The sequence below is a fragment of the Rhinolophus sinicus genome, chromosome 18, assembly GCF_057876585.1.
Source record: "Rhinolophus sinicus isolate RSI-liver-muscle chromosome 18, RSI-T2T, whole genome shotgun sequence".
Taxonomy (NCBI): Eukaryota; Metazoa; Chordata; class Mammalia; order Chiroptera; family Rhinolophidae; genus Rhinolophus; species Rhinolophus sinicus.
In genome coordinates this window covers 71,633,827-71,656,270 of record NC_142518.1, presented here as the reverse complement: position 1 = coordinate 71,656,270, position 22,444 = coordinate 71,633,827, and the positions used below count along the sequence as shown (strand labels likewise).

The 22,444-nt window shown below is 35.7% G+C and overlaps 1 protein-coding gene across 4 annotated transcripts in view; it reads right to left on the bottom strand.

Annotated features, from left to right (window-relative positions):
• The window catches only part of PWWP3B (PWWP domain containing 3B), a 31,516-nt gene extending 10,589 nt beyond the window's left edge, over positions 1–20,927 (bottom strand). The window contains exons 1-5 of one of the 4 annotated variants that reach the window (XM_019713859.3): positions 20,774–20,927; positions 18,049–18,234; positions 13,471–13,578; positions 12,648–12,746; positions 11,078–11,263 (exon numbers count right to left, since the gene is read on the bottom strand). The gene's annotated coding sequence lies outside the window, so the exon portion shown is untranslated. Of the gene's footprint in view, positions 1–11,077; positions 11,264–12,647; positions 12,747–13,470; positions 15,667–18,048; positions 18,235–20,773 lie in introns of those variants that run through there. The other 3 variants (XM_019713858.3, XM_088794815.1, XM_088794816.1) reach the window with 3 other exon arrangements.
• Between the last annotated feature and the right edge of the window lie 1,517 nt (positions 20,928–22,444).

Sequence of the window (22,444 nt, the reverse complement as noted above, 5' to 3'; positions counted from 1 at the left end):
CTGCCAGGGGTTACAGGTAAGGGGAGGATGGGACTACATAAAAATAGCACAGAAAGTTGTAGGGATGATGGAACTCTTCTGTATTCTGACTGGTAGTGATGACATGAATGTATATATGTGTAAAACGCAAAGAAATATATACAGAAAAAGTCATGTATTATGTATGATACTTAATGTATGATTTTAATGGATAATTTCAAAATAAAAACTTAAATGAAAAAATTTAATAACCATTATATAAAAATAAACTCTTTACAAGTATGCTTTAGAAACTATTTGCTTCTTCCTAAAGCATAATAACAAAGAAAACAAAAATAATACCCATACATAATTTGAAAACACCAGTTCTACTAAAGATTTAAAAGAATGTCACCCATAACAATAATACAAATCTATATAATCAACAAAATCATACCATTCCTTCAGCCCATCAGAGAACTGAAGTAAACTGAATTCCAAAGGGTGAGTAACCCCTTAAAAGAGGGACATATGCACTGTTTCACCTTTGGCAAAGTATGGAGACAGAGGTGGCGGTCAGCAAGCCGGTACAAAGAAATCAGCTGAAATTTTAATGAAGTCTTAAATTCTTAATGGGCTAGTGTATCAGTAGTTTGGAATATCTGGCATCCTAGGAACTAATACACTCACTACCAAGTTCTTTTCCTCCATCCTTAACCAGAAGCACACAAACATGACTGGGTATAAAGGAGGAGGCTAAAAAGAGCTCATTTCAGTGATTCAGGTACGCAGGAAGCAATCGGATACTGCTGGCAGATAGACTTGCAGCCCAACACACTATCCAAACCTTTCCGTGGGAAGCAAAAACCCTAAGCCATTAGGGGAGAAACAGCAAACCCTCTCCTAAACTCAGTTTAAAAACAAAAAAAAACAAATATTGTTTCTGGGGGTGGGATAGAAGCAAACCTGTCTGCCCCTTAGGAGGAGCAGGAAACCCCTCAGGCCCAGGATCCTACAGGAGTAAAAGGCAGTGGTCAGCTACTGATGAGGAAGAGGAAAGAATGTATCTCCCACCAAAGACAGCCCCCAGATACAAATCAGAGGTTAGCTGCCATGCCAAGAGAAAAAGAATGCTGAGAAAAATGTGCAACCCTCAAGGTCCAACTGGTTAGTGCCTCCCTAAGTTTAAGGCTGGACAGAACAACAGAGTCCTCCCTGGCTCATCATGAACCTAGCATCAAATAATAACAGGAGCCTACTGCTGTGAAATAGGCAAGGGCACAAAGAGAGACTCCTTTCTATAGGCACAGGTGTGAAGGGACTGCTGAAAATTTAGGGTAGAGAAAGATCATTGAGAAAAATCAGCTAGCACTGTAGGCTCCACTCTAAGTAAAGCACAGTGTCTTATGCAAGCCAGATGACAATACAGTAAGAAAAGGAGGACATGATCTGCAACATATTTTATGATACCAGCACTGTACTGATACCAAAACAAGGCGAAAAACATCACGAAAGAAAACTACAGATCGACGTCTCTCACAAACAAAGACACATCCAATGTTTTATATATCTATCATATATATCATTATATATAGCATATATATATATAGCATATATATGATACATATGTCATATATGATACATAAAATGGTATAGACTGATATAGAAAATAAAATTACATCGAGTAAAATCCAATGATAGAGAAAAAGAATAATATATTATGACCAAATGGAGTTTATCCTGGGAATGCATGGATAGTTTACACATTTGGAAATCAATGTAAATATCAATAGCCTAAAGAGGAAAGAAGAAAAGATCATCTCTATTAACGCAGAAAAATCATCTGACATAATTCCACAAACATCCATGATAAAAACACTCTCAAACTAGGAATTAAATGGGTCTTCCTCAACCTGATCATGGGCATCTACAAAAAACTTAGAGTTAATATACTTAATGGTGAAACACAGAATGCTTTTCCTCTAAAATCAGGAACATGTCAAGGATGTCTGCTCTTACCATTTCTATTCAACATTATATTAGAGAGCCTAACCAATACAACAATGCCCAAAAAATAAATTAAAGGCATACATATTGGAAAGGAAGAAAAAAAACTGTCTTTATTTGCAAACATATTTATCTGTGTAGAAAATTCCAATGGGAGATGAGGGTAAGGGGGATCGAATATATGGTGATGGAAGGAGAACTGACTCTGGGTGATGAACACACAATGGGATTTATAGATAATGTAATACAGAATTGTACACCTGAAATCTATGTAATTTTACTAACAATTGTCACCTCAATAAATTTAATGAAAAGAAAAAAAAGAAAATTCCAATGAGTTTACAAAAAAAAAAAAAAAAAAGCGACTAGACCTAATAACTGTTTGTTAATATCACAGACACAAGGGCAATATAAAACAGTTCATTTCTATACAATATAATTTGGAAGTTGAAGTTTTAAAAAGAACCATTTATAATATCAAGAAACAGGAAATACTAATGTAGGACAAAATTTAACCAACAGGTGCACAATTTGTATGCTGCAGACTTCAAAACACTGATGAGAGAAATTAAGGAAGACCTAAATAAATGGAGAAATATATCATGTTCATTGACTGAAAGATTATTTTTAGGATGTAAACTCTCCCCAAACATATCTATAGAACCATTAAAATCTCAATCAAAATCCCAGTAGACTGCGTAGAAATTGAGAAGATATCTCTAAAATGTTTATGCAAGAGCAAAGGAACTAGAATAACCAGACCAATTCTGAGAAGGAAATACTAAGTTGGAAGACTCACGCTACCTGATTTCAAGACTAGTAATCAAAATAGTGTATTATTGGCATAAGATAGACATATAAATACAATACAGACAGACTAGCAAATATACTCAAGGGATTTTTTTTCTTTCAAGAAGGCATCAATTTTATTAAATTCTTTTTTGTTATCTGCTTGTGCCACCCCAATCTTGAAATTCTGGGTCCATCCGCGGCATGAGCCTCTCATTCTCCAGCTCCCTCTCTTTCGGGTGCCACCTCACCCCCACTGGTGTGAGAATTCTAGCAGCTCCACTGTCCTGCAGAAGGCAGATGCCAGAACCCGATCAATTCAACTAACTTTTATTAAGCACCTGCTGGGTGCAAAGCTCCAAACTGTGTTGGGCTCAAGAAATATCAGTATGCCCCAGGCCTGGTCTCTGCCCTCTGAAAGGAGATGGCAGTTCATCCCACATCCCAGGCCTACCTTCTCTTCAGCTCTTGCCCATGCCCTCCACTGGTCGAAGAACCCACTCACAGCCTTCATACAGCCGGCGGTCCACCAGGGAAAAGGCCCTGGCTCTGGTGGAGACCCACAAGGCGTGTGGTGGCCACTAGTAACTTGGCACCCAGTGGAGGTCCCCTATCCATCAAGCCCTCAGCTCCTAATGGAGGTGACTCCCTAGTCCGTGTTCCCCACAACAGCGAGGGTCACAGACCTTAACAAGGGCTACCTCCCCAGCCCCCTGGGGAACTCGGCCAGCCTGACCCAAACTCATGGCGTACAGAGGTCGCTGTACTCATTAGTTATAATCTCAATGCCACCAACAGAGGCAGTTCTAGAAACTCAGGTTTAAGCCAACCACCAACACAGCACCAACTATATCTCTGGCTTGAGCCCAAGTTCTGCCAGTGAGACAGGCTATGAACCTGATGGGGCTGGCACTGGGAGGGGGACGGTGGCTAGTGGGGGAAGTGTGAGCATCCACTCAAGCACCTAGATCCTTGGAAAGGGGGCTGCAGAAGAGGGGGCAGTAGCAGAAGGCGCCACTTAGGTAGACTCAATAGATTTTTGACAATGGCAATTAAATGGAGAAATGATGGTCTTTTCAGCATATAGTGCTGGAAAAATTGGACAGCATATGCAGAAATATCCATCTTGACCCCTTAGCTAAGACCATATACAAAAATTAACTCAAAATGAATCACTGACCTAAATGTAAAAGCAAAAATTAGAAAACTTCTAGAAGAAAACGAAAATCTTTGAGACCTTCTTTTAGGCAAAGATTTATTAGGACACACAATGCACGGGCCATAAAATTCTTGATAAATTGGACTTGAAAAATTCTGCTCTTCAAAAAATAAAATGAAAATCCACAGAGTGGGAGAATATATTTGCAAAACACATATTTGATAAAGAACTTTTATTCAGAATATATAAAGAATTCTTACAATAATATTAACCCAATAAGAATTGAAGATACAAGTATTCCCCACTCTTTCCAAGTTTGTGTTAAGCCACTTCACTTTTATGAAAGACCTACATTAGTACCTGTTTTCTCTAATAACAACAAAAACAAATCCTACGAGGATTTTCACTTTTACGAAAAAAGGCAAAAATTAAAAATAGAGTTCAGTGTTTGTTTTGCAGTGAGCAGTTATAAGAGGCAGTGTGCACCCCCAGCAAGGACAATGGCACCACCCAGCTCCTTCCCTGGGAACTATACTCAGCATCTCAGCATCAACCCTTCATAACTTTCAACTGTTTCTGTGAGCATCTGTGCTTTATCTAGATTTATTTTGTGCATCCATTAGCAAGATATGTCCTAAGGTATCAGAAAAGCCTAAAAGAGCTCGTAAGGGCGTAATGCTTAGGGTAAAACTGGCTCTCATTAAGGGTGTCAATCATGGTGACTGAAATAAGGACACTGTATGTTCTTTAAACTTGCCCGTGTCCACCATTCATACTATTTACACACAGAGAAAAAGAATCTTGAAAGCTGACAAGTTACTATTGGTTCTGCTAGCAGCAAAGTGGTCTCTTTTAGTCAGCATCCAGTAATGCATAAAGTGGAAAGTCTACTGCTTGAGCCAACTGATGGGTGTACAAACTGTGGTGTTCTGTTATCTTATACTTAAGGAGAAATCAGTCTTTTCAACAGATGAAAGTACACTGTACATATATTATTTATCCTTTATACAAACCATGTATTTATCATATCATTCCTGATTTTACTATATGCTATATGAACAAAAAATATGGTGAATGCTGCTGCCTGCCGAATGCCATTCAACAAAAAAGAGAGGGATCTTCAATGCAGGAAGTGGAACGTCAAACCTTAGTAACAGTGTGTGGCAAGTTTCAACTTGTTCGATGCAGTCAATTGGGTGTAAGCTAGAGTTGAGAGAAGGTGTGTTTTAAAGTGTGCTGTAAATCATCCTCCATCATGACAATGCTCCGTGTCACACATCACTTCTGGTATGGCAATTTCTGTCAAATAAAAATATTACGGTGTGTCCTCAAACACCTTACTCACTGGATCTGGCACCCTGCGACTTCTGGCTCTTCCCCAAAGTCAAAATGACCATGAAAGGTAAACATTTTGAGTTGATTCAGGACATCAAGGCAGTCACAACAGCGCAACTAAAGGTACTCATGAAGGACTTCCAGAACTGCTTCAGAAAGTGGCAAGAACGATGGGATAAGTGTGTTCGAAGCGAGGGGGAGTATTTTGAGGGGGATTAATGACAATGTGTCTTTTACTATAATATTTTTTTTATTAGTTTCAGGAGTGCAAAACAATGTAGTAGTTAGACATTTACATCCCTCACAAAGTGACAACCCCCCTCACAGTATTTTTTGATCACACCTCATATGTTATTTTTAGGTTATACGCATTATTTGGTATGGTTTGGTGGGTTATTTTTGGATCTGGAAATGCTACATGTTTTTTTCCATATAAATTAACAGTAATTCCTTCTTTGCTTTATGCCATTTTGACTTATGAAAGGTTTCATAGGAACACTCTACTTTTGGATAGTGGGGGAAAACTGTATATGAACGTCAAATGAACACTTTAAAAGATGTTCCAGTGGTATTAGTAATTAAGGATATGCAAGTAAAACCACAATGAGACACCACTACCACCTTTATAAGAATGGCTAATACTAAAAAGAGGGGGAAAAATACCTGACAATATCAACTGCTGGCAATGATGCAGAGCTACTGGAACTCATACATTGCTGGTAGAAATGTAAAATAACACAGCTGCTTTAGAAAACAGTTTGGCAGTTTCTAATATAGACAGACATACACTTACCATATAAACCTCAAATCCTACGCCTAGGTATTTACCCAAGAGAAATGAAAACTTATGGGCAAAGACCTATTATGGAATGCATATAATAATTTTATAAATAGTTATAAAACCAAAACTATAAATCTACTGGTGAGTAGACATACACATTGTAGAATAGAATACCTCTAAGCTATAATAAGGAATAAACTATTGATAGATTCAACAACATGGGTAAATACCAGAAACATTATGCTAAGTAAAAGTTGCCAGATGCAAAAGGCTATATATTGCGTGATTCCATTTCTATGACATTCTGGAAAATAAAAAAAATATAGGGACAGAATTCAGATCATCAATGGTTGCCAAGAATTGGGATGGAGAAAGCATTAACTACAATGGGGCAGGAGGAAACATTTTGGAGTTATGGAAGGATTCTATAACTTGACTGTACAGGCTAATCTCATTTTATTGTGCTTTGCTCTACTGTGCTTCGCATATATTGTGTATTTTAGAAATTGAAGGATTGTGGCAACCCTGTACCGAGCAAGGGTATTGGCACCATTTTTCTAACAGCATTTGCTCACTTTGTGTCTCTGTGTCACATTTTGGTAATTCTCACAATATGTCAAACTTTTTCATTATTATTGTATTTGTTATGGTAATCTGTGATCAGTGATCTTCGATGTTACTATTGTAATTGTTCTGGGGTACCACAAACCACGTGAATATAAGATGGTGAACTTAATAAATATGTATGTTCTGAATGCTCCACCGATCTGGCAGTCTCCCATATCTCCCCCTCTCCTCAGGCCTCCCTATTCCCCGAGACACAAAATATTGAAATTAGGCAAATTAATAATCCTACAATGGCCTCTAAGTGTTCAAGTGAAAGAAAGATTTGCATACCTCTCACTTTCAATTCAAAGCTAGAAATGATTAACTTTAGAGAGGATGGTATGTCTTATTTTAAGAATCTGGCACAGCCATCCCAACCTTCAACAACCACTACCTTGATCAGTCAGCAGCCATCAACATTAAGGCAAGACCCTCCATCAGCAAACAAATTACAATTCACTTAAGGCTCAAATGATGGTCAGCACTTTATAGCAATATTTTAAATGAAGGTATGTACATTTTTAAAGAAATAATGCTATCACACACCTAAAATTATACAATATTGCATAAATATCACTTTTATAAGCACTGGGAAACCAAAAAATGTGTGTGACTCACTTTATTGTGATAATTGCTTTATTGCAGTGGTCTGGAACTGAACCTGCAATATCTAAAGTATGCCTGTATTTGCTGTTACATGACTGTACACGTTTGTCAAAACTCATCAAACTATATACCTAAAGAGTGAATTTAACTCTATGTAAACTATACCTCAATAAGCCCAAGTCTTAAAAAAGCATCTAAACCAGAATATGACCTATATAAGAAGTTTGTATTTTACTCTGAGAGTAATGGGTTTACATACAGGAATTTTGATTTGTACTTTGGATCAATGATTGCAAAAGAAGGTTGTGAGTACCACAAGATATATGTGAAAATATCCTCTGGAGTGTACAAAGAATATATTAGAAATTCAGTTTGTTTTAATCTCTTTAAATTTTATTAACTTCAATTTTTGAATTTGCTTTAAAATGTTAGGGCACCTAAGACACCTAACTTTTGATGTGACATAATTATTTCTATAAATTCACATCTTCACTAAATATCTATCATTGAAAGTTAGTTAGCACAGGACAAATGTCAAGAATCCAGATGACATCCACATCCTATAGTTTGTGAAATTTATCCTGATTGGCAGAGATTTTAACTACACTGAAGATCTCACATGCCATTAAACCATGTGAGTGAAAGGAAGGTGTAGAAGCCTGGTTAACTACAAAACCAGTGATTTCACTTCCTAATCCCTTCACCTTTCTCACCCATCTTCCCAACACCCCTCCCACCTAGCAACCATGTTTGTTCTCTGTATCTATGAGTCTATTTCTGTTTTGGTTGTTCATTTATTCTGTTCTTTAGATTCCACATATAAGTGAGATAATCTGGTATTTGTCTTTCTCTGACTTATTTCATATAGCATAATATCCTCTAGGTTCATCCATGTTGTTGCAAATGGTAAGATTTCATTCTTTTTTTATGGCAGAGTAATAGTTCATTGTATAACTGTACCACAATTTCTTTATCCAATTGTCTATTGATGGGCATTTTGGTTGTTTCCATATCTTGGCTACTGCGAATAGTACTGCAAAAAACACAGGGGTACATATATCTTTTCGAATTAGTATTTTGGATTTCTTTGGATAAATACCCAGGAGTCGAATTGCTGGGTCATAATGTAGTTCTATTTTTAATTTTTTGAGGAACCTCCATACTGTTGTCTATAGTGGCTTCACCAACTTGCAATCCTACCAACAGTGCACAAGGGTTCCCTTTTCTCCACATCCTCACCAGCACTTGTTGTTTGTTGATTTATTGATGATGGTCATTCTGAGAGGTGTGAGGTGGTATCTCATTGAGGTTTTTATTTGCATTTATCTGATGATTAGTGAGGTTGAGCATCTTTTTATATGTCTATTGGCCATCTGTATGTCCTCTTCGGAGAAATGTCTATTTGGGTCCTCTGCCCATGTTTTTAATTGGATTTTTTTCCTTTTTTTTTGGTGTTGAGTTGTATGAGTCTTTTTATAAATTTTGGATATTAACTCCTTATCAGATGTATCAATGGAAAATATCTTCTTCCATTCAGGAGGATGTCTTTTCATTTTGTTGATGATTTCCTTTGTTGTGCAAAAACTTTTTAGTTTGATGTAGTCTCATTTGTTTATTTTTTCTTTTGTTTCCCTTGCCCAAGATTATATATCAGTATAAATAGGTAGTTACAAAATAGTCACAGAGATGTGAAATATAGTATGGGGAATAAAGTCAATAATATTGTAAAAACTATGTATAGTGTCAGATGAGTACTAGACTTATTGAGGGATAACTTCATATTGAATATCAACTATAATTAAAGAATATATAGTCATGGGATGTAAAGTACAGCATAGGGAATATAGTCAATGGTATCATAATAGCTATGTACGGTGTCAGATGGGTAGTAGACTTGTTGGGGTTATCACTTTGTGAGGTGCATAAATGTCTAATTACTATGTTGTTTTGTACACCTGAAACTAATAATAAAAAAAATAAAGCAGCACATTTATGACTTATCCTTTAAGAAATATTGTATTCTACTTAGAAGTTAATTTGTAAAACTCCCAGTTATATCTTTTGACTCCCTACACAAGTAGACTCAGCTATACACAATCAAGTGTGGGATGATTAATTTTATATGTCAACGTGACTGGCCATGGAGTGACCAGATTAAACATTATTTCTGGGTATGTCTGTGTGAGGATGTTTCTGGATGATATTAGTATTTGAATAGGTGGACTCAATAAATTAGATTTCCCTCCCCAATGAGAGCTGGCATCATCCAATCCATCCAGGGTCTGAATAGAAGAAAAGGCAGAGGAAAGGGGAATTCACTTCTTTTTGCTGCCTCACTGCTTGAGCTGGGACATCACATCTCATCTTCTCCTGCCCTGGGAGTAGGATTTATACCATCAGTTCCCCTGGTACTCAAGCTTTTAGACACAGTCTGAATCATACCACTGGCTTTCCTGGGTCTCCAGCTTGCAGACAGTAGATCATGGGACTTCTCTACCTCCATAATTACAATCAATCAATCATCAATAACCTCCTATTGGTTCTGCTTCTCTGGAGAATCCTGACCAATACAAAGTTTAAGCTCATTTGAGTTTGAAGTTAAACTAAAGAATCATTTGTAAGTTAAAGGATCATTTGAGTTTGCTTCCAGCACAGTTTGTATCTCTAAGCCCTGTGACACTACATATTCCTGTGTTTAAAGAGAAGATTGAAGACAATGATAACTCAAGAACTGTAAGAATAAAGAAGCTAGGCTTGCTTTACTACATATAGTGCTATGTGCAAATCTTTCTCTGAACCTTGTGGAGTCTATTCCTTTTGAAGTGCTTCTTTTTTGTGCCTTTAGAAGGAATACTTTCATGTAGTTAAAATTATTAATCCATTACTTTTTCTTTCTTTTTTTGTACTTTTTTTGGTAAAATTACTGTCTAACTACACACATAAAATTTAATAATGAAATTTTTTTTTTATGTTTAAAAAAAAACACCAAGTGATTTTAGAGGTCTCTATTGCCTTAGGGCCACTAAATCATTTTCTCTTACTTGCAAGGACGCTTGAAAATAATTTTGAATGGGCAATACTAGAGGATACTCACTTAAAGAAAAGGTAAAGAGAAAAGAGAATAAATAAGCAAAGGGATTACTTCTGTCAAAGGAGAAGTAAGGTGGGCAATGAAAATGGAAAAGACATACAAAGCAATGAATAAATATTGAGCACCAAAGAAACATATTGTGGTTGCAAGAAAAGAGAAGTAGTTCTATACTGCCCCAGTGTGTGGGCCTTATTATAGCTATTACATATAACAAATTAATGTGTTGTATGGTAGGAGATTGGGGGGAGGGGTATTGGTGAGTGTGTCAGGGACACCATTTCTGGTATTGGATACTTTGATACTTTGGGGCCTCTCAAGGTTTATTCTAAGGTAATAGCTTAACTTTTTAAAGCTGTCAGTGCTGCCCCATCTAACAAAGGCAGCCAGACACAGGTACTGGTGTTTGTGTCTCCTGGACTTAGACAACAACACAATGACCTTACTAACAGGATGAATTTAGGAGTCACGTATTTGGACACAATGGTTACCTATTGAATAGGGTAGTTTTCAAAGATTTCTTGAGAGCCAGGCAGTTGGCTGGCATTTAGAAGTCTTCCATAAGTAGACATCATTATACCCATTTGTATAATTTCTTTATAGGAGTTTAACTTAATTAATTCTTTCCTAACACTAGAATCTGAGATTTTTAATTTAAAATGCTATGGTGCTGAGCCAGAATAAGAAGAAATTGTACTCCATATCCTCAACTTAACCATTTTTTAACATGAAATAGGAAGAACCTTACCCAATGTCACGTGGATGGAGGAGGGTTTGGCCCTGTGGTCCGGTTATTTTGATTCTCACTCTAGCTGCTTGTCCAGAAGAGCCTTATCCCAGCTCTACACTTCTGTGGTCACACTGCTTTTCTAGGGGTCAGCTGGCTTCACATGCAGATTCCTCAGTTCATGTGCATCTCTGATATTAACTTTGGCTGTCCAAAAAGAGACAGGGAATCAAACCAATTAAATGGAAATGCCATCAAGAAACTTCCCTGACAAAACTTTAGCAGACATGTCATTCTGAAACACAGGAAGGAGATGAAATCTCATCTGTGATGTAGATGCCATGTTTATTTTCTTTTTTGTTCTTATTGTTTGAAATGCTCTCTGTAACATAGTTATTTGGTTAATGCTGAAATCATTTCTCTCAGGAAAAGTCTGAGGTGGTGACAGAGGAGCAGGAAATAACAATTGCCTTGTGTCATCTATAGGCAAAATTCAATGTTGCTACTTTTCTTAATGCTTCCTTTTTAAGTTCTCACATCAGTCCTAATGTGGGGCTTTTTATTCTAGGCACAAATTTGTGAATGGAACTACAATAACACTCTACATGCTGTTTCATAGTTTGCTAACACAAAAATCTTTTCATGGCTCTCCTCACGTCATAAAAATAGTTGCCTAGAAAAAATTTGAAAATCTAGCTAGCGCCATCTTGTGACGAGTACCGGAACTACATCCTGTTACTACCATATCCTTCTTATAGAAGGGTGGGAACTACATCTTGCCAAGCCTGCAGTTTTCTCAGGCTTCTAGCATATACCATGCTCAAATTTAGAGGTTTGTTATGAATTACACAATATCTTTACTAGTCTTTACTATCTTTGCTAATATCTTTACTTCCAATGGTCTGATCAAAAGAAAGCTGCATGCTTACTGAAAACTGAAAAGATGAAGATTTATAAAAAAGAAGGATAATTCTGGAAGAAATAATCATTATTGTTTCCTGAATATCCTTCTATATTTTTTTCTTTACATATATACATGAATACATATAATTTCAGACCAGCATTTTACTGCGCTCAAGCCCATGGTCTGAAAGTTTTTCCGTATCAATACGTATTTTCAATGTGATTTTTAAATGAATCATGTCAAATGTAATGTTCGCCCCTAATTTGTAACATTTTATCTCAAATGTTTTTTCTGATATTCTTAAAAAATGACTGAATATTAATAAATATTTTAAATACATAGTGAAGAGTATCCTGTCTCTCTAACGACACAAATAATCCCATTAGTCTTCTATATATTTTTTATTTTGCTACAGATAATGTATTAACACAGTCCTTTATCTTTAAATGACATAATGTGGTGCTTGCCATTCTGCAATTTTCGTTTTTCACCTAATACTCAGACATCTTTTCAAATCACTATATGTTCATACATCTATTTGTCAGCTATATAATATTCAATTGTATGGATGCACCATGCCACATAATATTTTAAAAACTGCTAACAGAAATAAACCACCTCATCTCTCTGTCTCACTCTTAAACTTAAAAGATATAGAAAAACAGTTCTTGCTGACGATGGCCATACCTGTGGTGAGAAAGAATGAGTTGCAAGGAGGACACACGCAGGGCTATAGCTAACACAGCAACCAGGCTATTCGCTTGATCCAGTCCAGGAAAATTTCCTCTATTGGCAAAAGACAAGGGGGGAATGTTTGCATGCCTGTGTGTGTCTGAATGTTTATGTGTCTCCAACTAAATGGGTATGCTATTTCAGCTTCATGTTGCTCTTCTAATTATAAAAATTATCATGGAATAAAGCAATTTTTAAAATGCTGAAACTGGTTAAAAATATATTTTGAAACCCCCAGTAATCCCAGCACTCCAGATATGCTGTTAACAGGGGAGTCTAGTTCCCTCCTTAAGGAAAACGCATATATATATTTTTTTACAATGTTATCACTCAATAGCATATCTGGATCCCTTCCATGTTCCTGTACATTATATTTGTGTTTGTATGTCTCAATCACTTTTTATGGTCACATTTTCTATCAGTTACTTTTTGTGTAGAATAATAAATGTTTAAATAAAAATATAATAAACTCTGTGATGAAGATAGATACATGGAATGCCACGTAAAAAATTAACATGAACAGCAAGCCTCACTGAAGTCTTAATTTAGAAGCTGTAATATGATCGCCCATTCCCACACTGTGGACTTCAAAAAATATCGGGAGAAACTAAATTTTCAGGGGGTTGACTCTGTCACAATAACAACAATTTTCTCAAAACCGTGTTTCACCCCCACCTCTTGCAGGCAACAATTTCTTTTTCTTTTTCTTTTTTTTTCACCGTAACACCAAAGCCCAAAGAAATTCCCAGAAAATAACTAGCTTTAAGACAGCCATTACCTTGAAGCTTCTTGTCAGCTGCAGCCTCCTGAAATGCAGCCCCTCCCCCAAGATTGGCCAGGCACAGCTCACTTCCAAGCTTCTCAGAGAATGCTCCGCCCCCCCTCCCTGTGATGGGGAGGAGAATCCCTCAATTAGAGGGAGGAGAATCGCCAAGTTAACTGAAATTCACTTAAAGGGGAAAAACGCTCATTTTAAAAGTCTTGAAAGCGAAATCAACATCATGTGTCTCTTTAATTTCCATTCAAACCACAGGGGTAGGTGATTTCTTGAAAAGAAGTAGCAAATCCTTTTATCATGTAAAGCCCCAGTAAAAATATCTCTTACATATTTGTAACATGTTACAAAACATGTTAAGAAACAGCTGGGCAATTCCATTAAAAAGACCCACTAGTTCCTTGTTTGTGATTGCAGTGAATACACACATTATTTTGTGGAGAATTAAATCTCTACAATTTTAATTCTCCTGGCCCTAGAACATGGTATGTCTTTTTATTCAGGTTGTCTCATTTATCCTTCAGGACATTTCATAGATTTTTCAAGTAAAGCCATTTCTAAACATACAACATCAATCAAAATCCTTAAAGAAAGAGGTATTTGAATATAATGAAATGGAAAGAAAACAGAAAAAAATACTATGGTAAAACATAATAAACCAAAGTTAAAAACAGAAGTACTTGACAAAAACTTTTTAATTCAAGAAAATCTCTAATCTAAAGATATTAATAAACTCTTTACAAATTAGTAAGAAATAAATAGCAAAGTTAAAAAATGAGCAAAGGACATAAATAAGCAATTCACAATCTTCCAAGGGCATAATTCTTTCCTGCTCCTAATATTTACTTCTCTGTGATCAAACTCATGTAGTACAAGTACAAGTGTTTCTGTCCTTGTACAGTTGCAAGCCTCTAGGCTGTTTGGTAGATTTGTTTAAATTTGGTGTTATAAGGCCCACTTAACTCTCAACAATAATTATTGTCCTTCAACTTACCATCCCCTTGTGCAAAAGCTGACATCTTCTCTTCCATCTGCAACTTCACTTGTTTTATATCAATTTGTTCAATTTGTTCAGTGGGAAAAGGGAGGTGCTATTCATAGGGGCTCCTCAAAACCCAAACATTCAAAATAAAGATTAGAACTGAACAATACATAAAAGATACTCACCTTCCCTAATAATTGAAGAGATGCAAACGTAAACAAGATTTCATTTTTCTACCTATTTTGACTTACAAAGAAGCAATGAAATGATACAATGGACAGATGGCAAAGGAATGAAGTGGGCACTCTTGCTCATGAGCAAGGTCACAAAGTAGAGAAGAGGGCAAGACAAAATCAGAGCCAAAGTCTATCAGATTCCCAAACAGAAAGATGTGTTCTCTTTCCTCCAGTACTCGCTGCCTTCTGGATTTGGAATCCTATCTCTTTGGTAGAACGAAAGATGATATCATTCACTTTCAGCTTGTGAGGGAATTGGTGAATGTACCCCAGAGTGAGTACTGCGTAATCTCACATCCCTGCTGGTGAACACATTGGTGAACTACAACAATCTTCAGTAACTACCATACTCATCTATGAGCTCTCTGTCTTTTACATATAACCACATTCCCACACAAATTTAAAAAATACATATTTTTCAATTTGAAAACATTTATCTGTAAAGATATATGTGCTCCGATGTTCACTGCAGCTTTATTTATGGTGGCCAAGACATGGAAAGAACCAAAGTGTCCTTCAATAGATGATTGGATAAAGAAGATGTGGTATATATACACAATGTGGAATACTATTCTGCCATAAGAAAATATGAAATAGTGCCATTTGTGACAACATGGATGGATCTTGAGATTATTATGCTAAGCGAAATAAGTCACACAGAAAAAGTGGAGAACCATATGATTTCAGTAATATGTGGGATATAAAACTGAAAGCAACAAAGGAACAAGACAAACAAATAAAGAAACAAAAACTAATATACACAGACAATAGTTTAGTGGTTAACAGAGGGTAAGGAGGGTGGGGGTGGTAGATGAGGGTAGACGGGATCAAATATATGGTGATGGAAAGAGATCTGACTCTGGGTGGTGAACACACAATGTGATATATGGATGATGTAATACAGAATTGTACACTTGAAACCTATGTAACTTTACTAACCATTGTCACCCTAATAAACTTTTTATTAAAAAATTATATATATATATATATATATATATATATATATATATATATATATATATGTAGTTTTTCCTATGCTATGCTTTTCCACTGACCATATCAGCATGATTGCATTCACTTTGCTATAGAGTAGATATAACATGTCTCTTTGGGTTGTGGCGTTTGACTACCTTCCCTTTCAGATATGCTATTTCTGGATAGGGGCTAAAACACATTTGTTATGCAGAGAAATGCCCATTTTACTTCATTTCATTTATAACTGGCAACTCCTTGTCCTTGTGTTTTTGTTGTTTGCAGTTGCTAATTCAATATGGGAAAATTATATTTCTATTCTCTTCTTTTGAGCTTTTGTGTTCACAAAATACTCAAGAAATTAAAAATTAAAATTTATATTTTTATTGCTTTAAACTTAGAAGTGTTTCCCAGGAAGTGCTAAAACCTACACAATGCCAATGGATCATTCTCAGGGCTAGTTCTCTTAAGATAATATTATGCTAAGTTTAAAAACAAAAAAATTATAAAATATAAGTGAAGTTGTTGAGGCCCTTAGAACCCCATCCATTATCAGAGTGAAAGAGTAAACACAGCTCCTATGTCCTGCCACCCTCTGACTATTCAGGTTAGAGAAATAGATCTGCAGTATGACACAGCTCTTCCTGTAATTAACAAACGAAGAGAAAGAATACTGTCTGCATTGGGGACTCTAAAGAAAGAAGCCATCCTTCTTCCAGCGACACATGACATAAGGGTAAGCCTGTGTCAAGATCATTCTGGTAACCAATTTGAATAAAAGACATCAAGGGTTCTTAGATGAGGAAATAGGGATTTTTGTTGGCAGAACCCATAGTCTAGCCTTTAAGAGTTTGTCATGGAGGCATTATGACAGAAATACATTTTTACAGTGTTCAGATAGGCAGGCAGACAGACAGTTCGGGGTTGGAGGCCTTTATTAGCTCAGTGGAGAGAAAACTTTCAAATCTTTGACAACTATGCTAAGTTGTCATCTCCTCATACTAGATAGCATAGTTAACAAAGATGCATGAGTCACATGCATCTCTGACATTAACTTAGGTTGTCTAAATATTAAACCATATTTAATGGTACAATAAAAAAAAGAGTTTAGTACCTGTCTAAGTATGTAGTACTGGGTAAGAGGCAGACGAGACAGAAAAGATGGGAAAAGTCCTAATTTAACCACAGCGGTATGAATTTGCACATGCTAAACTAGTATACCCAGATATATACAAGAAATCAATCAATAGATACAAAAGATGGTGGAAAAATACTTAGGTCACTGGTCTGGTGTTAGATGCATGGTTTTCCAGAAAAGCAGTTTTTGCAAGCCCATGACTATCGCATTAGGGCTAGTAAATGGTTTTCACCAGCTATATAGCCTCTTCTTGTCCTTCAGAAACTTCACAAAATAACTTGAATAAAGTGTTTCCAATGGATAACACTGGATTAGATTAAAACATGACAAAAAAGAAAAGGGACCAGATACGAAGTTTACTTTGCTAAGCAGAAAGAACGTGGACAATGAGAATGGAGACAAGATACAAATCACAATAAATAGTGGGTATCAGATAGAGAAGGTCAGAGACATGGAATATTTTGGGGAGGGGAACAACACCAGAAAATAATTATTATGATAACACAACCAAATATCCTCTCTTTACCATTTCTGTTGTACTATAAGAAAGGAATGTGTATGAGAGGGGCTTTGGCGATGTCAGGGACATTATTTCTGTTCCTGGATAATTTAGGCCTTCTGGACCCCACCGGGTTATCATGAGGGAATGCTGGGCTTTAATGTTCTTAAGCTGCTATTGCTTTCCAAAACAACCAAAGATCTCATGGACACAGATAGTGGGGTTCAGCGTAAATACCCTCATTAAGAGCATGAGTTTAAGCGTCAGAGATTGTGATTGTTGTTGGGAAAGAATTAAATAGGTTAAACCATTACCAAATATTATTCAAGAGGGTATACAGATGTCTATTCAAGGAAGGTCATAAGACCTTAAGCAGGTCTTAAGAAATCTTCGTAACTATGCTATCTAGTATGTGGTGATAACAATCTAGCCTAGTTGTAAAGGATTGGAGTCAGGCCACTCACTGGAACCTCAGTTAAATAGCCTCTTGAACGATTTCTTCATAGTGGTTTAACACATGAAATTGTTTTCCCCAAGCTAGAAGTTATGACTTTTAATTACAAAACATTATGGTGGCAGAATAAGAAGCAAAATAATCTATACCTCAATTTCTCATCTTAACATTATTTTAATATAAAATGTGGCTTTTAATTTAAAATGACATGGCTGCAGAGCAGGAAGCAAAATGAATTATACCCCAAGTTCTCAATATGTTTTTAACGTGAAATATTTCGTGAAATGGGAAGAGTCTTACCCAATGTCACGTGGATCGAAGCAGGTCTGGCCCTGTGGTCCAGTTGTTTTGATTCTCACTCTAGTTGCTTGTCCAGCAGAGGCTTCTCACAGCTCTACACTTCTGTGGTCACACTGCTTTTCTGGGGCTCAGCTGGCTTCACATGCAGATTCCTCAGTTAGTGTGCATCTCTGATATTAACCTAGCCTGTCCAGAAGAAGACAGGGAATCAAACCAATTAAATGGAAATGCCATCAAGAAACTTCCCTGACAAAACTTTAGCAGGCATGTCATTCTGAAACACAGGAAGGAGATGTAATCTCATCTGTGATGTGGATGCCATGTTTATTTTCCTTTTTGTTATTATTTGAAATGCTCTCTGTGACAGTTGTTATTTGGTTCATGCTAAAATCATCCCTCTCATGAAAAATATGATGTGGGACTGGAAAGAGGGGAATAACAATTGCCTTGTGTCTTCTATAGGCTAAATCTGTGCAGCTACTTTAAAAAAAAAGTTTTCTGTTTGAATTCTCACATCAGTCCTTCTGTGGGTTGCTTTTTCTGTTATACATGTACGATTTGTCAACAGAAATGCAATCATACTCTAATACTGTCTTGTAGTCTGCTAATACAAAATACGTTTTATTGCTTTGTTTGCTCACTTCATAAAAATGGTTGACTGGAGAAAATTTAGGACACCTGGCAAGTGCCATCTTGTGACTAGAACTAGAACTGCAGACACCCAGGTCCTTAGTGGGGAAGGCTACTACAGCCATCCAGATAGTATAGCCTTCTCAAAGGCTTCCAGATTTTTTTCACTCTCAATTTAAGAGGAGTGTGTGTGTGTGTGTGTGTGTGTGTGTGTGTGTGTGTGTGTATGTGTGTGTCAGATAAAAATGGGATCATAATTCCTCATTTTAATGTTTGTTATTACAATATCTCTAGTGCATATTGTATATCTTTCTTCATTTTTTGATTTTTCAAAGAAGAAAGCAATTCCCCCCAATAATGATCAAAATATACTGGTTTGCTCAATATATTTCTAGATTTTTCTGATAGATATTCATCAATGTGTATAATTTTTGAAACCAGACTTTTACACCTCCCAAGAATATATTTTAATCTTTCCATATCAATAAATATTTTCTACATCATCTTTTTTTTGAATTACTTTTACAAGATTTTTCTATGTTTCTAAAATTTTGTCTCATTTTCTCATCATGAAAATTATTCAAGCTTACATTTTTCAAAATAAGATTTCAAAAATGGAGAAATGTGATCTACAGAAGGGTGAAATGTTCTCTTTCCAACTACATTTATATCTTCAATTAATAAAGTAATATGTTTATTTCCAGATTTTTTTCTTGCATATAGTGCACTAATATGATACAGGTCATTCTTTAATTTGCTTATTTTTAGAATATACCTTACAAATCTTTTATTATCATTGAATTTAGCTCATTGCATTAGCTTATTCTTTTTATGGCTTCATAGTATTCAAATTTATGCATATACTACCCTATGTGACTATTCCATAATATGTTTTAAACATGTTTTGCATTCTTCCTTATAAGTACGTAAAAATGCAAATAAATGTCTTCTGCTTGAACCAAAGTCTGGACTATAGTCTAAATATTTCAATTGCAAAAAAAGTGCGAGCAACAGATAACCAGCCTTCTCGGATCCACAGAAAAATTCACCTTCGTCTATAGACAATGTGATGTGTGTGGGAATCTATTTAAATGTCTAACAAAAGGGATTGTTCTATTTCAGCATCATTTTGTTTCCCCAAAAATCTAAAGGTATGTAAAATCTAAAGAAGAAAATACACACCATTAATACTCCAAACCTTAAGTTGTTCATTGCTTACATTTGAGTCTAATCCCCTTGATTTTTCCCTCAACATATATACATATATAAATATATATTAGAATGTATTATTTGAAATTACATTTGTTCACCCACATATTTGAACACCTTTCCATGTCTATATGTTTACACACTTTGGGGTAAGTAGTTTTTTCTCTATGTTTTAAAATTCTCATTTCAGTCATTTTTATGCAAACATAGGTACTACATGCTAAGTGAAATATGGAAGAAAGAAGTGGAAAATTTCCTCTCTTTTTTCCTTAGACATCCTTTATTACTAGATATATTATTTGTTGTGTTTTATTATATTAATATATATTTACTATTCTTTAGATTATGATTTTCAGATATTTTTCATATTACAGTACAAATAAGAATATATCCTTCTTTTGATAGATATGTAGAGATGTAGACAATACTTAAATCTGTACAGTTATACATTACTTCAGATAACCACTATACAATCCGCTAAAACAGTAAGATTTGTTAGAAACACAATCAACACAACCAAAGTACAATAAAAAGCTAACACCTCCCAACTAACAACTTCATTTTTCATTTGGGATTATCACAGTCCTGTTTTTCAAAATAAGGATGATTAATTTCTCAAGTTTTGTTTCATCATTTATCTCTGTCACCACTGCTTTTTGATGGAAACATAAAATGCCCTATTCAAAAGTTAGCTTTTGCAATCTCATGAAGTATTTTTTCCACAGGTATAATCTGATCACAACCTCCCCCACTTCTAAAACATGGATTTTTAAAATATCTGGAGGAATACACAATCCAGGTATTAATTTCCTCACAGAAACAATGACTCTCACAAAACGACACTCCTTTCCCACTACTCCAAAGGTGCAGTCACTTCTTTTCTCACCTTTACTCCAAAGTCTCCAGAAATCTCTGAAAATAACTAGATTTCAACAGCCATTACTTCCAAGCCTCTGCTCTTCAGCGGAAGCCTCGGAAGTCTGTATGAAATGCAGTCCCTCCCCCAAGACTGGCCAGGCACTGCTCACTTCCAAGCTTCCAGAGGATGCTCCGCCCCCTCCCTGTGATGGAGAAAGCAGGCGGTCCTTCCCTCATTTAGAAGGAGGAGAATCACCAAGTTAAACTAAAATACAGTTAAATGGGAAAAAAATGTTTATTTTAAAGAACTTTAAAGTGTAATGGCAACATATGTCTGTTCCATTTCCATTTAAACCCTTAGGGTGGGTGACTTCCTGAGGAAAAAAAAAGTAAAGTAGTAGCAAACCCCTTTTCATATAATAAAAATGCTGTTAAAATATTCTTTACATATTTTTTCAGGCCTTCTGTCATCCTTTATCTCTAGTAAATTAAAGATCTGCTAGTCAAGCTCCACTAGAAAAGCATGTTAAGGGTCTTGATTGAGACTATAGTGAATTAATACATATTTTAGGTAGAACTAATTCTTTATAATTTTGAATGTGAATCTGGGACATAATATGTCTCTTCTTTCAGTCAGGCCTTGTAATACTTCCTTTCTTAGGTCATTTGTAAAGAAAAATCGTCAAACAAAATCTGAGTATACTGAAATTGAAAAAAAAATATATGTATCAGTAATAAAATCACAATAAACCAAGTTAAAAAAAAATCAATCACAAACTTAGAAATACTTTCCAATGCATATGATTGTATAAACAAAAATATCCCTAAACTAGTTCTTATATATCAATAAGAAAGAAATGAACAACAAGGTAAAGAACTGGGGGAAGGACACAAGCAGACAATTCACAATGTTCTTTCCTACTCCTGATATTGACTTCCCTGTGAAGAGAGTCAAGTAGTGCAACTTGAAGGCTCTCTCTGCTTCTTCTAGACTAGACAAACCTTTAGGCTGATGGATAGTTTGCTTAAATCTGGGGTTCTATTAGTTCCATTTTACTCTCATAATGATCAATATCCTGCTATTCACATTCCCCTCTTAATAAAGCTGACATTTTGATTTCATCTGCTATCCTATTTTATTGCAATTTGTTCATTATTTTCAAGATATGAAAATTGTAAACTTTTATGTACCCACTAATTCACTTCAGAATGTTTAATAAAGCAAACATGGATAGAAGTACATTACTGGGCAAGCAAGAACATTTTGTTTCACTCTAACAGAATTGGGAGAAAATGCTGGTCAGCTTGTCCTGAGGCTCTTTTAACATACAAAGCATTTCGATCTCTCCTAGATTAAAGTCTATTTATTTTGATCTTGTAGTGTCTGATATGATTTATAAGAGAACATTCTGTTAAGATCTCTGTAATAATTAAAAAAACACACAAACCTTCTCAACACTGCAACTCTATAAAAACAGTTTCTGTTCATGAGAAACTCTGCAAAATTGTGGAATTAGTTCTACTGTTTGTCAAGGACATAACACTAGGAAGCATTGTTCACTGAAACATAACAACATTGAGAACAGAGAACTGATAAACTTTGCTCTTTAAAATCATAAAACCTTGAGAAACTGCTATTTAAAACAAAAAGGTTCTACTCTGAGTGTTGCTCTTTTATTGCTGTTGATATTATGTAAAT